Here is a 13,025-nt window from a genome sequence, read left to right as displayed (position 1 = left end):
ATTGGCCCCGCAGCCTAAATATAGCAGCCCGCAGCTGCCCAGATAAAGCACATCCATTCTTCATTCAGTTTATTAAGAGAACGTCTGCTACTTCATTAGCTACGATGAATGTAAATTTGTATAAGGAGTCTATGGGTTGAGATTTCACACTTGTGCAGAGAGAGTTTTAACTATCAAATGTTTGTATTTCACGTATATAGCACCATCATATTCCATAGTGCTGTACAGACATCATCACTGTCCCCATAGGGACTCACAATCTAAATTCATTATCAAGATGTGTTTAGGACATGAGAGGAAACCACATTACCTAGAGGAAACTCACATAGACTCATTGCAGATGTTGTCCTTGGTGGAATTTGAACCCAGGACATCAACATTGCAAGGCTACAGGCCAATCAGCTGTTACCACAATGTTAAAGAGGGATGGAAAGCCCTAATAAATATTGGGCAGCCATTTTGGTTAAAGGGAACCTGTCATGTAAAAAACACTTTTAACTTGCAGATATGGGGTTAATCTGCAGAGTAATAGCGTCCTGAACCTGTCCAACACCCGCACTTAGAGCAACTCTGCTGGGAGGAAATTAACTTTATTCCTTATGGCAGGGTTCGGAGTTCAGTCATGGTGGTTGCACCAGTATGGGTTCAGTTACTGCTCTGTGCATATCTGCAAGTTAATAGCATTTTTTTCCCATGACAGAATCCCTTTAAACCCCTTCCATACATGCTCCGTACATGTATTGCTCTGCGGGAACTGCATTCCTGCAAACAGCAGTACAGGTACAACGCACCGATCGCGCGGCTTCACTCTGAGCACCGAGGCGATCGGGTGCAGGTGTCAGCTCTGTGTGAGTGCTGACACCCCGCAGCAATGCCCACGATCGGTGCTAGCACCGATCGTGGGCATTTAACCAGCTGATGCTGCTGTCAGTAAGGACAGTGGCATAGATGAACATCGCACAGGGAATGAGTTCCCTGCATGCTTCCATCAGGACAACGTGATCCGATCGCTTTCTCCTGATGGTCTCCTTCTGGGCACCTCCCTCCTTATCTGTCAGATGCTGATGCGATACTCTGCAGAGTATCAGATCAGCGATCTAGCACGATACAGTGATGTACCAGGATGGGACAATGTAAAAAAGTTAAAAAATAAAATGAAAACTGTAAAAATATATTTTTTTTAATCCCCAAATAAAAAAAACTAATATTTTTCCAATTAATACATTTATTTATGTAAATAAAAAAATAAACAAAAAAAGTACACATATTTGGTATCACTGCATCCATAAGGACCTGCTCTATAAAACTGTCCCACTAGTTAACCCCTTCAGTGAACACCAAAAAAAAAAGCAAAAAACAATGATTTATCATCATACAGCCCAACAAAAAGTGCAATAACGGGATCAAAAAGACGAATGTAAATAAAAATGGTACCACTGAAAACGTCATCTTGTTTCACAAAGAACAAGCCATGACACAGCACCATCAGCAGAAAAATAAAAAAGATATAGCTCTCAGAATAAAGCGATGCAATAATAATTTTTTTCTCTAAAATATTTTATTGTGTAAAAGCGCCAAAACATAAAAAAATATATAAATTGGGTATCGCTGTAATCATACTGACTTGAACAATAAGGTTACCTTATCAATTTTATAACATGCGGAACGGTATGGAAAAAGCAAACAAAAGCAATTCCTGATTTGCTGGTCTTTGTTCATTCTGTCTCCCAAAAATTGGAATAGAAAGCGATCAAAAAAATGGCAGGTGCTCAAAAATGGTACCAGTAAAAACGTCAGCTTGTCCCGCAAAAAACAAGCCATAACATGACTCTGTGGACCAAAATATGGAAAAATTATAGCTCTCAAAATGTGGTGATGCATAGTGTTGAGCATTCCGATACCGCAAGTATCGGGTATCGGCCGATACTTGCGGGTATCGGAATTCCGATACCGAGATCCGATACTTTTGTGGTATCGGGTATCGGTATCGAAACAACATTAATGTAATAATGTGTAAAAGAAAGAATTAAAATAAAAAATATTGCTATACTCACCTCTCCGACGCAGCCTGGACCTCACGGAGGGAACCGGCAGCGTTCTTTGCTTAAAATTCGCGCGTTTACTTCCTTCCGTGAAGTCCCGGCTTGTGATTGGTCGCGTGCCGCCCATGTGGCCGCGACGCGACCAATCACAGCAAGCCGTGACGTAATTTCAGGTCCTTCAGTGATTTTAAAATTACGTTCTGGCTTGTGATTGGTCGCGTCGCGGCCACATGGGCGACGCGACCAATCACAAGCCGTGACGTCACGGGAGGCAGGACACGCGCGCATTTTAAAATGAGCGCGTGTCCTGCCTCCCATGACGTCACGGCTTGTGATTGGTCGCGTCGCCCATGTGACCGCGACGCGACCAATCACAAGCCAGAACGTAATTTTAAAATCACTGAAGGACCTGAAATTACGCCACGGCTTGCTGTGATTGGTCGCGTCGTGGCCACATGGGCGGCACGCGACCAATCACAAGCCGGGACTTCACGGAAGGAAGTAAACGCGCGAATTTTAAGCAAAGAACGCTGCCGGTTCCCTCCGTGAGATCCAGGCTGCGTCGGAGAGGTGAGTATAGCAATATTTTTTATTTTAATTCTTTCTTTTACACATTTATATGGATCCCAGGGCCTGAAGGAGAGTTTCCTCTCCTTCAGACCCTGGGAACCATCAGGGATACCGTCCGATACTTGAGTCCCATTGACTTGTATTGGTATCGGGTATCGGTATCGGATTGGATCCGATACTTTGCCGGTATCGGCCGATACTTTCCGATACCGATACTTTCAAGTATCGGACGGTATCGCTCAACACTAGTGATGCATAATCTAGTTTTCGCAATAAAAAGAGTTTTTTAGTGTGTGACAGCAGGCAAAAATAAAAACCCGATATAAATCTGGTATCGCTGTAATCGCAGTGACCTGAAGAATAAAGTTGCCTAATCACTTATACCGCACAAGGAACTGTGTAAAAAATAAATAAAACCAATTCTTCACATGCTGTTAATTTTTTCATTCTGCCTCCCAAAGATCGCAGTAAGGCTCGGCGCACATTTATCCTGCTTACACGGGGGTTTCCATGTAAATCTGTGAAATATGTGATTCAGACGGAACCTCTGGCAGAAGATTCTCTATGATGAGGCAGATGGAGGCACTGTGGATGCCATAGGACCTGTGATTCAGCAGTGTCCGTCTTTTTAGGATTGTATAAAAGTGACGTCGGACACAGTTTTGCGCACTTCTTAAAAGAAGGAACACCGCTGAACAGAGGCCAGATGGAGTCCGGAGTAACTCTGCTGCCTCATTATAGTGATTGGATCCCTCGGGAGTTTCATCTGTCACGTCACTCAGAGATTTAGATGTAAACACCGATGTAAATGGTCAGTGTAGAGTGCCGGATAAATGTGATCATAAATGTTATGTAAAATGTTCCCAAAAAAAGGTTCATCTGAATCCACAAAAATAGCAAGTCCTCACTCAGGTCTGCCATCTGTTAACAGAAATATTGGGGCTTCCACCTTACTGGTAGCACAAAGGCTCTGGAAAAGCTAAATGGCTCCTCACCCTCCAAAACAAATTCAGCAAATTCTCCACTCCCAAATCCAAATCCCCCCTCCCTTCTGAGCCCCAGTGTGCCTAACCCATATTTTGCACCCACATGTTTGGCATTTCTGTAGTGATAAGAGCCCTCCTAATTTACAGGTGCATGTCTCCAGGAGTATGAGTTGGGCATAATGTACTTGGCAGTACAACGTCAGTTTGCCATTTTCACTCAGCAACATCCACCTGTAAATAAATTCCCAAAGGGGTATAATTTCCAAATTGTCACTTGTGGGGGGTTTCCACTGTTTAGGCACATCAGGGGCTCTCCAAACGCGACATGGTGTTCTCTAATTAGTCCAGTAAATACTCCAGTTGTTTTCCTCCTTATATTGCACTCAGGATAAATTGCACAACAAATTGTATGGAACCTTTTCCCCTTTTACCCTTGTAAAATGCAAAATTTGGAGCTAAAATAGATTTATCTGGAAACAATGTGATTTTTTTTATTTTCACGTCTCTACGTCATAAACTTCTATGAAGCAACTGTGGGTTCAATGTGCTCAATCCACATCTACACAAGTATCCTAAAGGATCTAGTTTCCAAAATGGGGTCACGTGTGGGGGGTTTCCACTGTTTAGGTACATCCGGGGCTCTCCAAACATGACATGGCGTCCACTAATTATGCCAGCAAATTTTACATTCAAAAAGTGAAACGGCGCTCCTTCCCTTCCGAGCCCTGCCATCTGCCCAAACAGTAGATTTTCCCCACATTTGGGGTATCGGCATGTTCAGGATAAATTGCACAACAAATTGTATTGTCTATTTTCTCCTGTTACTCTTGCAAAAGTAAAAAAAAATAGGTCTAAGGGTAAATGTTTATTTTTTACTTCCACATTCCCAAAAATTCCTGTGAAGCACCTGAAGGTTTAATAGACTTCTTGAATGTAGTTTTGAGTACCTTGAGGGGTGCAGTTTTTAGAATGGTGTCACTTTGGGGTATTTTCTGTCATATAGGCCCCTCAAAGTCACTTCAAATGTGAGGCGGTCTCAAAATTTTGTTGGAAAATTTTGTTGGAAAAATGAGAAATCGCTAGTCACCTTTTAAATAGTGACGGAGCCAAATTTTTGAAATCTGACAAGTGTCACTTTATGTGGTAATAACTCTGGAACGCTTCAACAAATCCCAGTGATTTTGATATTGTTTTTTCATGACACATTATACTTTATGGTAATGGTAAATTTAGGTCAATATGTTTTGTGTTTATTTATAAAAAATATCAGAAATTTGAGAAAAATGTTAAGAAATTAGCAATTTTCAAACTTTGAATGATTGTCCCTTTAATCCAGAGAGTCATACCACAGCAAAACATTAATAAATATCATTTCCCTGATGTCTGCTTTACATCAGCACCATTTGTAAAATGTTCTTTTATTTTGTTAGCATTTTAGGAGGTTTAAAAATGTAGTAGTAAATTTTCATTTTTTCAAGAAAATTTACAAAATTTATTTTTTTAGTGACTTAGCCATGTTTGAAGTGACTTTAGGGGTCCCATATATTGGGAAACCCCCAAAAGCGATACCATTTTAAAAACAGCACCCCCTGACATATTGAAAACTGCTGTCAGGTAGTTTATTAACTCTTCAGTTGCTTTTCAGGAATTAATGCAAAGTGACATGACAGAAATGAAAATGTGTATTTTTACCACCTAAATGCCTCTAACTTCTGAACAGGTTACAACAGCCGGCAGACTCTTAGGCCAGAATTTGGTCATGAATTGCCAATCGCAAACATCAGGACCACAAAATCATGATCTGGGGGCACCAATTGGGATAAAGAGGAAGCCTCCACAGTCTGCTAACCATTTATAATGATGTAATCACTATTGAAAGCAGCATCTAAGGGGTTAAACAGATTTGGACAGGTCAGTTAAAAGACGTATTGGCGGTCATTAAGGGGTTAAACCTCATAACTTCCTAAAATAAAAAAAAGTTTAAAAAATTGTGCTGATGTAGAGTAGACAAGTGGGAAATTTTACTTATTAACTATTTTGTGTGATATGACTCTGATTTAAGGGCATAACATTTAAAATTTGAAAATTGTAAAATTTTCACAATTTTGGCCAAATTTCTATTTTGTTTACAAATAAACGCAAGTCATATCAAATAAATTTTAAGACTATCATAAATTACAATATGTCACGAGAAAATATTCTCAGAATCAGTGGGATCCATTGAAGTGTTCCAGAGTTATTACCTCATAAAGTAACAGTGGTCAGAATTGTAAAAATTGGCCTGGTGAGAAAGGTGAAAACAGGTTTTAGGGCGAAACACTAAGGCTTCTTTCACACTTCAGTTGTTTGGCATCAGTTTGAATCCGCCGTTTTCATCAAATAGCGGATCCGCCATTTTTTTTTGGGATGGATCCGCTATTTTCCCATAGACTTGCATTAGCGACGGATTGTGACGGATCCGTCGAAATTTGGCGGACGTCATCTAGACATAGACAGACATTATAACATTTTTTGTCTGCGCCGAAATGTCGGTTCGCGACGGATCCGTCGCGTCCGCCATTCAATAGAATGGCCGCCTATGGGCAACGGATCCTTTGCGACCGTCATTTCGGCAGATCCGTCGCCCCAATCCGCTTTTTCAATTGTGCATGCTCCAAAAAGTAAATACTTTCCCCAGACAACCCCCAAGTAACGGATCCCTCAAAAAAACTGATCCGTTAGAACCGTTTTCTCAACAATTGTGACGGATCCATCGATCCGTCACTATGTCGGAGCTGACTGACGCCAAACAACTGAAGTGTGAAAGAAGCCTTAGGAGGTTAAATTCAGGAGAATCAATTTGATACACGTTGTCTCATATTCTGATATGAAAAATAATCTTTGTATGTTACAGATTATATTTCTAACACCATTCTAGCCTAAAGAAATGCATTGTGATTATACATGTATGAACGGGGGGTCACTTTTTCATATATTGTGGATGTTTTGGTAAGGGATTGTTATATACACAGTAGCTGAACCTTATGCTATGATCACTTTGAATTGAATTAATGCAGAATGAGGATAGACCGCGCTTGTATCACTCCACTTTGTGACTGTTTCATAACTATATTCAATTTAGCAATAAGAACACCGTACACAAATAAAGTTATTTTGTTGTCCAAAAAATGTTATTATTCTTGTCAGTAGAAGCAGAAAGTCATAGCAGATATTGAAAAAAATTAAAATGGATAAAACCTATGTGTCCTTTCATTAGATTTAAAGCATTCCCTTTGTTCTTACATTAGCAGGCACCCTATGGTGCTTAAAACTTTTGATATTCTTTCGTGTACTATAGTTGATCAGATGAAAGAAATAAAATTAATCTCTCAGAAAATAAACAGCATGGGTTTCTGCTTATGTCGGTTCAAATGATTTCAAAGTGTTAGTCTTATATATGTTGGCAAGCACATCTACTGAGATCTACATTGCAATGTGTTGGTCTTGGCAGAAACACAGATATATTTTCATTAAACTTGTGTATCATTTGGTTTTGCAGAATAAAATATTTACCTTGTACATTTTGTCCACAACATTCATAGCAATTTGCTATCTGAGAAGAATCATTTTTGTGTATTTTATAAAAGGAACGCTGGGGAAGTCGCCACTCAGTACATTGACACTGCATCGATGGCATTCGATGTATGAGAGCTACCTCTAATTCGTGCCATAGCAGCAAGGTGTCCGGTGTAAGCTGATACCTGCTGCTCCTAGCACCTACTCAGCTCCTGAGCTCACCCCTTTCCTGTGCCATGCAGTTACAGCTCTCTACATTAGGTACCATCCAACTGCAACGTAAAAGTACATCACTTGGGTTAAACTGTTATTCTCACATTGTAAAGTATAAATGCCATCACTTTAGAATCGGTCTAGCAAGTGTTTGGGGGCTGTCTGAAGTTCTCTGCACAGCCCGGAAGCCGAAAAAGAAAACTTAGAAGGGGATGCAGAGCTAAATTAGAAGTAGTGAGTTTTCTATCAAATGGCTTATAAAAGATGAATTATTGCGTTGATTTGCACCCTTTATATATCACCTTCTTAATTCTCCAATGATCATGAAGGAGTCTTAATGTCCATTTACATGGACTTCAGCCTATAAAATAAGTAACTATTGACTATATGGAAGTCAGTTAGCGCTCTTCTAACGGCCTGTTCACATGAACCAACAGATCATTAAAGGGTACAAATCGGCATTCACTCTATGTGCGCTCCGTGATGATTCTCTGATGACATGAGCAGCGGTCATGTGACTGTAAGTATGCAAACTGCATACTTACGGACGCATTCCAACTAGACATCTGAAACTTGCATTGAACGAGCCACACAGTCTAGTTGGCACATGACGGCAAGTTTGCGAATCACATACTTGAGGTCATGCACCCGCCGCTCCCAGCACTGGAGAATCCTCACAGTGTGCAATGCATGCAATGTGAGAATTAACAAGTCTACAGTCACATAGATTGATTGTAAACTTGTATACTAATGCCGGACAACTCCTTTCATACTTGTTGCTAGCACATACGCTGTTTACATAGAGTGATGTGCTGTTTGCAGTGACGGTATTTAATCTGGCATTAATGATCCAATCAGCTGATGACCTATCGGCGACATGTTTACTTGGGCCAAAGATTGGGAATGAACATTCTTATGACCACTCATTCTCTGATATCGACCAACTGAAACTGGGCTTTAGCCTTGGTGGCAGATCAGAATTCTCTTTGTAGACTTGTCCATCTGCAACATTTGGATCCATATATTTGGCATATTGAGTTACTGTATCCAGTTACCTCGGGCTGCAAAGACCTAGTTTTCTAATACTTTAATACTTCCACAAAGTTAGGAAAATGCACTTGCGCTCTCTCTCCTAATAGGCAAAAAGGACCCAAACTGCAATTAGCATACCAACCTCAGATGTCAGATTAAAGGACCATGTAATTGATGCAGATGCTGAACAGTGGTAACCACAGTCCATGGATATGAGTATTGCTGTATCTGGACAATCCAAGTCAAAATTTTACATTTTACGTGATACAAATCATCTTGATACTGTAGGGAAGCAACAGACACAGCTTCATACGGTCTAATAATTTCAACAAGTAGGCTATCTAGATAATTTTTCCTTTCACTGATGTTATGATTGCAACCATAACGGTAATATTTCCACATAATGAAAATGGGATTGATCTTTAGTATTAATTGTCAAGCAGAAACAGTATATTCTTCACAGAGAAACAAACAACAAACATGATAGACATAGTGTTCCTTGCTCGAGCGATTATACTCTGATTCAAGTTCAATATATCTTGCTAAGTGAGGCTGCTCCTTAAATGACCTCCATTATATTTATGTTACTTATTTAACAATGAGTGATTGATTGTTAATATAATTATGCGCACACTCCACATGACTGCTTTGTTTGCAGCATAATGAACTGATGTGATTCATAGCTAAAACAGAAACGCAGCATTTTCAGAGTGTGTAGGGAACAATAAGTATACTTCATGAGCATTCGCACACTTCTAGCTCTTAGCCTGATAGTCACACTTCTACAAAGCTTTTCAAATCTTTGGTAATTGAGAAGAAATTGCCGTTTGGCTTTTAACAAGACAGAACAAATAAACAATGCCATATTTTACAGATAGTATATACATATGCTTCTGATTAGATTAAAATGGCTGGAACTGGCCAATTACCTTAATAGAGGATCCCATGACATGTCTGACATCACCAAATCAATGACCAAGCAAGTCCATATGTTCAAGTCTGGATTTGAACTTAGTGTCTCAGAGAAGTAGACAAGGCTAAAGCAACCATAGCATAGATACAATTACAGGACGGTGAATCATTTTTACAAAATAGATCCCATATTTAAAGCCATTATCTAAAATATCCATCATCTTCTTTGGTGAAGTATACTATGAAATAAGTAATTTGCAGATAATAAATTCACAGTGAACATATGTAGAATCCATGCAGAAGATAATTTATGATAAAAAAAAGAGTAAAATCAGACATTAAATATAAAAATAGAATTTATACAAAGTGTTAGATAAAAGGAGTGAGAGATTATCTATCCAAATTTTTTTTTTCAAAAATCACCAAGCGTGCTCAAGAACAAAAAAAAAGGTAAGCAAATTTTCCCCACTAATGCCTCTACACTTCTTTTCCAGTGATTCTGGGGTCTCAGGCCTCCCTGACTACTTTTGCTTGCAACTGGCTATGCATGTGACTGTTGAAACCAATCATTGGCCACAACATTGACCAATACAGTACCACTACAATCAGTGATTTACTTAAGCAATCACTTGCCCATCCAGCTACAAGAGTAAATTCAGAGAATAGTGAGAAACCCACGTAGTGCGGGAAAAGGAACAAGGGAATTGGTGAGTAAACGTTATTTTTACTTTTGAGCATGATGGGCAATTTCAGAAAAATAATTTTTAATGTGGACAACTCTTTTAACCATTGAATTAATATTTTGCCATTAGATTACATTTCTAAAGGCAAAATCTTACATCCAGTCAAAAACTAGAGTAAGATTTGTGGTATAATGTATGAGACAATTAGTTATAAATTAGATACAATGGCGTCACCACTCCCAGTCCCACCACTCCTCTGCCCATTTTGGCGGAGCTGAAAGAAACTGTTGTGAAAATGGCATAATTCTCAATTTCTGCACAACTTTGCACAAATATCTTATGACTTTTCAAAGTGTTTTACACCAAATTTCTGCTATAAATGCCTTTGATGAATTGGGGCCAAAATTCCTGGATTACGACATTCTTTAGATATTAAACATAGTATATCAGGCAGCCACTATGGAGTCATTCAGGCTATTATTGTGGCTTCACACATTTTAATAATGAATATGATATAATATGTAACTGACTTTAATTCCTGATTATGAAGGAAGTATAAGACTCAACATATGTGGTGATTTAGTTAATATTGTCATGAAGTTGAATGAGTGGTCACATGATAAAGTTGCATGTCAAAACACTACAATGGTGCATGATACTACATTTGTGCTCAGCCCTCTGTAGTCTAATACCCCTAGATAAAATTCTGAGTGACTAATTGCTTTCAGAGAAGTCACATAATTAGTAAACTGAGTCCATATTTGTGTAATTTATTCTCTGTATAACTACAACTGCTCTGTGAAGGCTTAAGATGTTTTTTGAGAATATTAGGGATCAAACAGTATCATGAAAACCAAGGAGCAAGTCAGGGAAAAAGTTATGGAGAAGAATAAAGCAGGGTTAGGTTATAAAAACAAAACTCTGACCTTCTCACGGAGCACTGTTCAATTCACCATCCAAAAATGGAAGGAATATGGCACAACTGCAAACCTAACAAGACGTGGCCATCCACCTAATCTGACATACCAAGCAAGGCGAGCACTAATTAGTGAAGCAGCCAAGATGCCCATGGTCCCTCTGAAGAATCTGCAGAGATCCACAGTTCAGATGGGAGAATCTCTACAAAACAACTATGAGTCGTCTACTCCACAATTCTGGCCTTTATGGAAGAGTGGCAAGAAGACAGACCGTTTTGAACACCATGAGAAGTCCCCTTTGCAGTTTGTAAAAAGCCATGTAAGGGACACAGCTAGCATGTGGAAGAAGGTGCTCTGGTCAGATGAGACCAAAAGAGAAAATTTTGGGCTAAATGCAAAACACTATGTGTGGTGGAAAACAGAAACTGCATATCACCCTGAAAACACCATCCCCACTGTCAAACATAGTGATGGCAGCATCATGCTGTGTGGCTGATTTGGGAATATACATTGAGCTAAATACAGGGCAATCCTGGAGGAAAACCTGTTAGAGTCTGCAAAAGACTTGAGACTGGGGTGTAGGTTCATCGTCCAGCAAGATAACTACCCTAAACATACTGCCAGAACTACAATGGAATTGCTTAGATCAAAGTTAAAGTTCAGGCCTAAATCCACTCTCCATTCAATCACACTGAGCTAGAGCAAGTTTGCAAAGAAGAATGGGCAAAAAATTCAGCCTTTAGATGTGCAAAGCTGTTAGAGACATACAGGAGTAACTTCAGTGAAATATAGTCACACACAGATTTATATTTTTAAAATAATTTGAAAACCATGCATCATTCTCTTTTCACTTCACAAATACTTGCAACTTTGGGTTGGTATATCAAATAAAATACATTTGAGCTTATTGGTGTAACGTGAAAAAAAATGTGGAAATGTTCATATGATACAGTGGCATGTACAAGTTTTACTACCCCTGATTAAAATTACTGTTATTGTGAACAGTTAAGCAAGTTGAAGATGAAATTATCTCTAAAAAGCCTAGTTAAAGATGACACATTTCCTTAGTATTTTAGGCAAAAAAATAAAACATTTCATCTTTTACATTTTAAAAATTACAAAAAGGAAAATGGGCCAGTGCAATAGTTTGGGCACTCTGCATAGTTAGCACATAGTAACACCCCGTTTGAAAGTATTACAGCTTGTAAACACTTTTTGTAGCCAGGCAAGAGTCTTTCAGTTCTTGTTTGAGGGATTTTCATCCATTCTTACTTGGAAAATTCTTCCAGTTCTGTGAGATTCTTGGGTTGTCTTGCATGAACTGCTATTTTGAGGTCTAGCCACAGATTTTCCATGATGTTCAGATCAGAGGACTGTGAGGACCATTGTAAAACCTTCAGCTTCAGATCATTGTGGCCAAAGAGTTCTATTTTAATCTTATCGGTCCACAGGACTTGTTTACAAAAGGCATCAGGCTTGTTTAGATGTTCTTTTGCATACTTCTGATGCTGAATTATATGGTGATGATGCAGGAGAGGTCTTCTTCTGATGACTGTTCCATGAAGGCCATATGTGTGCAGGTGTTTCTGAACTGTAGAATAATGTACGACAACTCCAGAGTCTGTTAAATCTTTCTGAAGGTCTTTTGCAGTCAAGCTGGGGTACTGATTTATCTCTCTTGCAATCCTACAAGCAGCTCTCACTGAAATTTTGCTTGGTCTTTCAGATATCTTATCTTGACCTCAGGCAATTGCTCAGAGGAGCCCATGTTTTTTAGCATAAGGTTAGAGGAGGCTGAGTTTTTATAAAGCTAGAAAATTTGCATCACCTGGCCTTCCCTAACAATGAAAGTGAGCAAGCCATAACCCTAACAGGCTAATTAAGGTCTTAAAGCTTGGTCAAAGTTATCTGAGCACACAAATCTCCAAGAGTGCCCAAACTTTTGCATTTGCCCATTTTCTTTTTTCTAATTTTTGAAAAGCAAAAATGATAAGATTAGGATATATATATATATATATATATATATATATATATATATATATATATATATATATATATACAGTACAGACTAAAAGTTTGGACACACCCTCTCATTTAAAGATTTTTCTGTATTTT

The sequence above is a fragment of the Ranitomeya variabilis genome, chromosome 6, assembly GCF_051348905.1.
Source record: "Ranitomeya variabilis isolate aRanVar5 chromosome 6, aRanVar5.hap1, whole genome shotgun sequence".
Taxonomy (NCBI): Eukaryota; Metazoa; Chordata; class Amphibia; order Anura; family Dendrobatidae; genus Ranitomeya; species Ranitomeya variabilis.
This window is presented reverse-complemented; position numbering follows the sequence as displayed.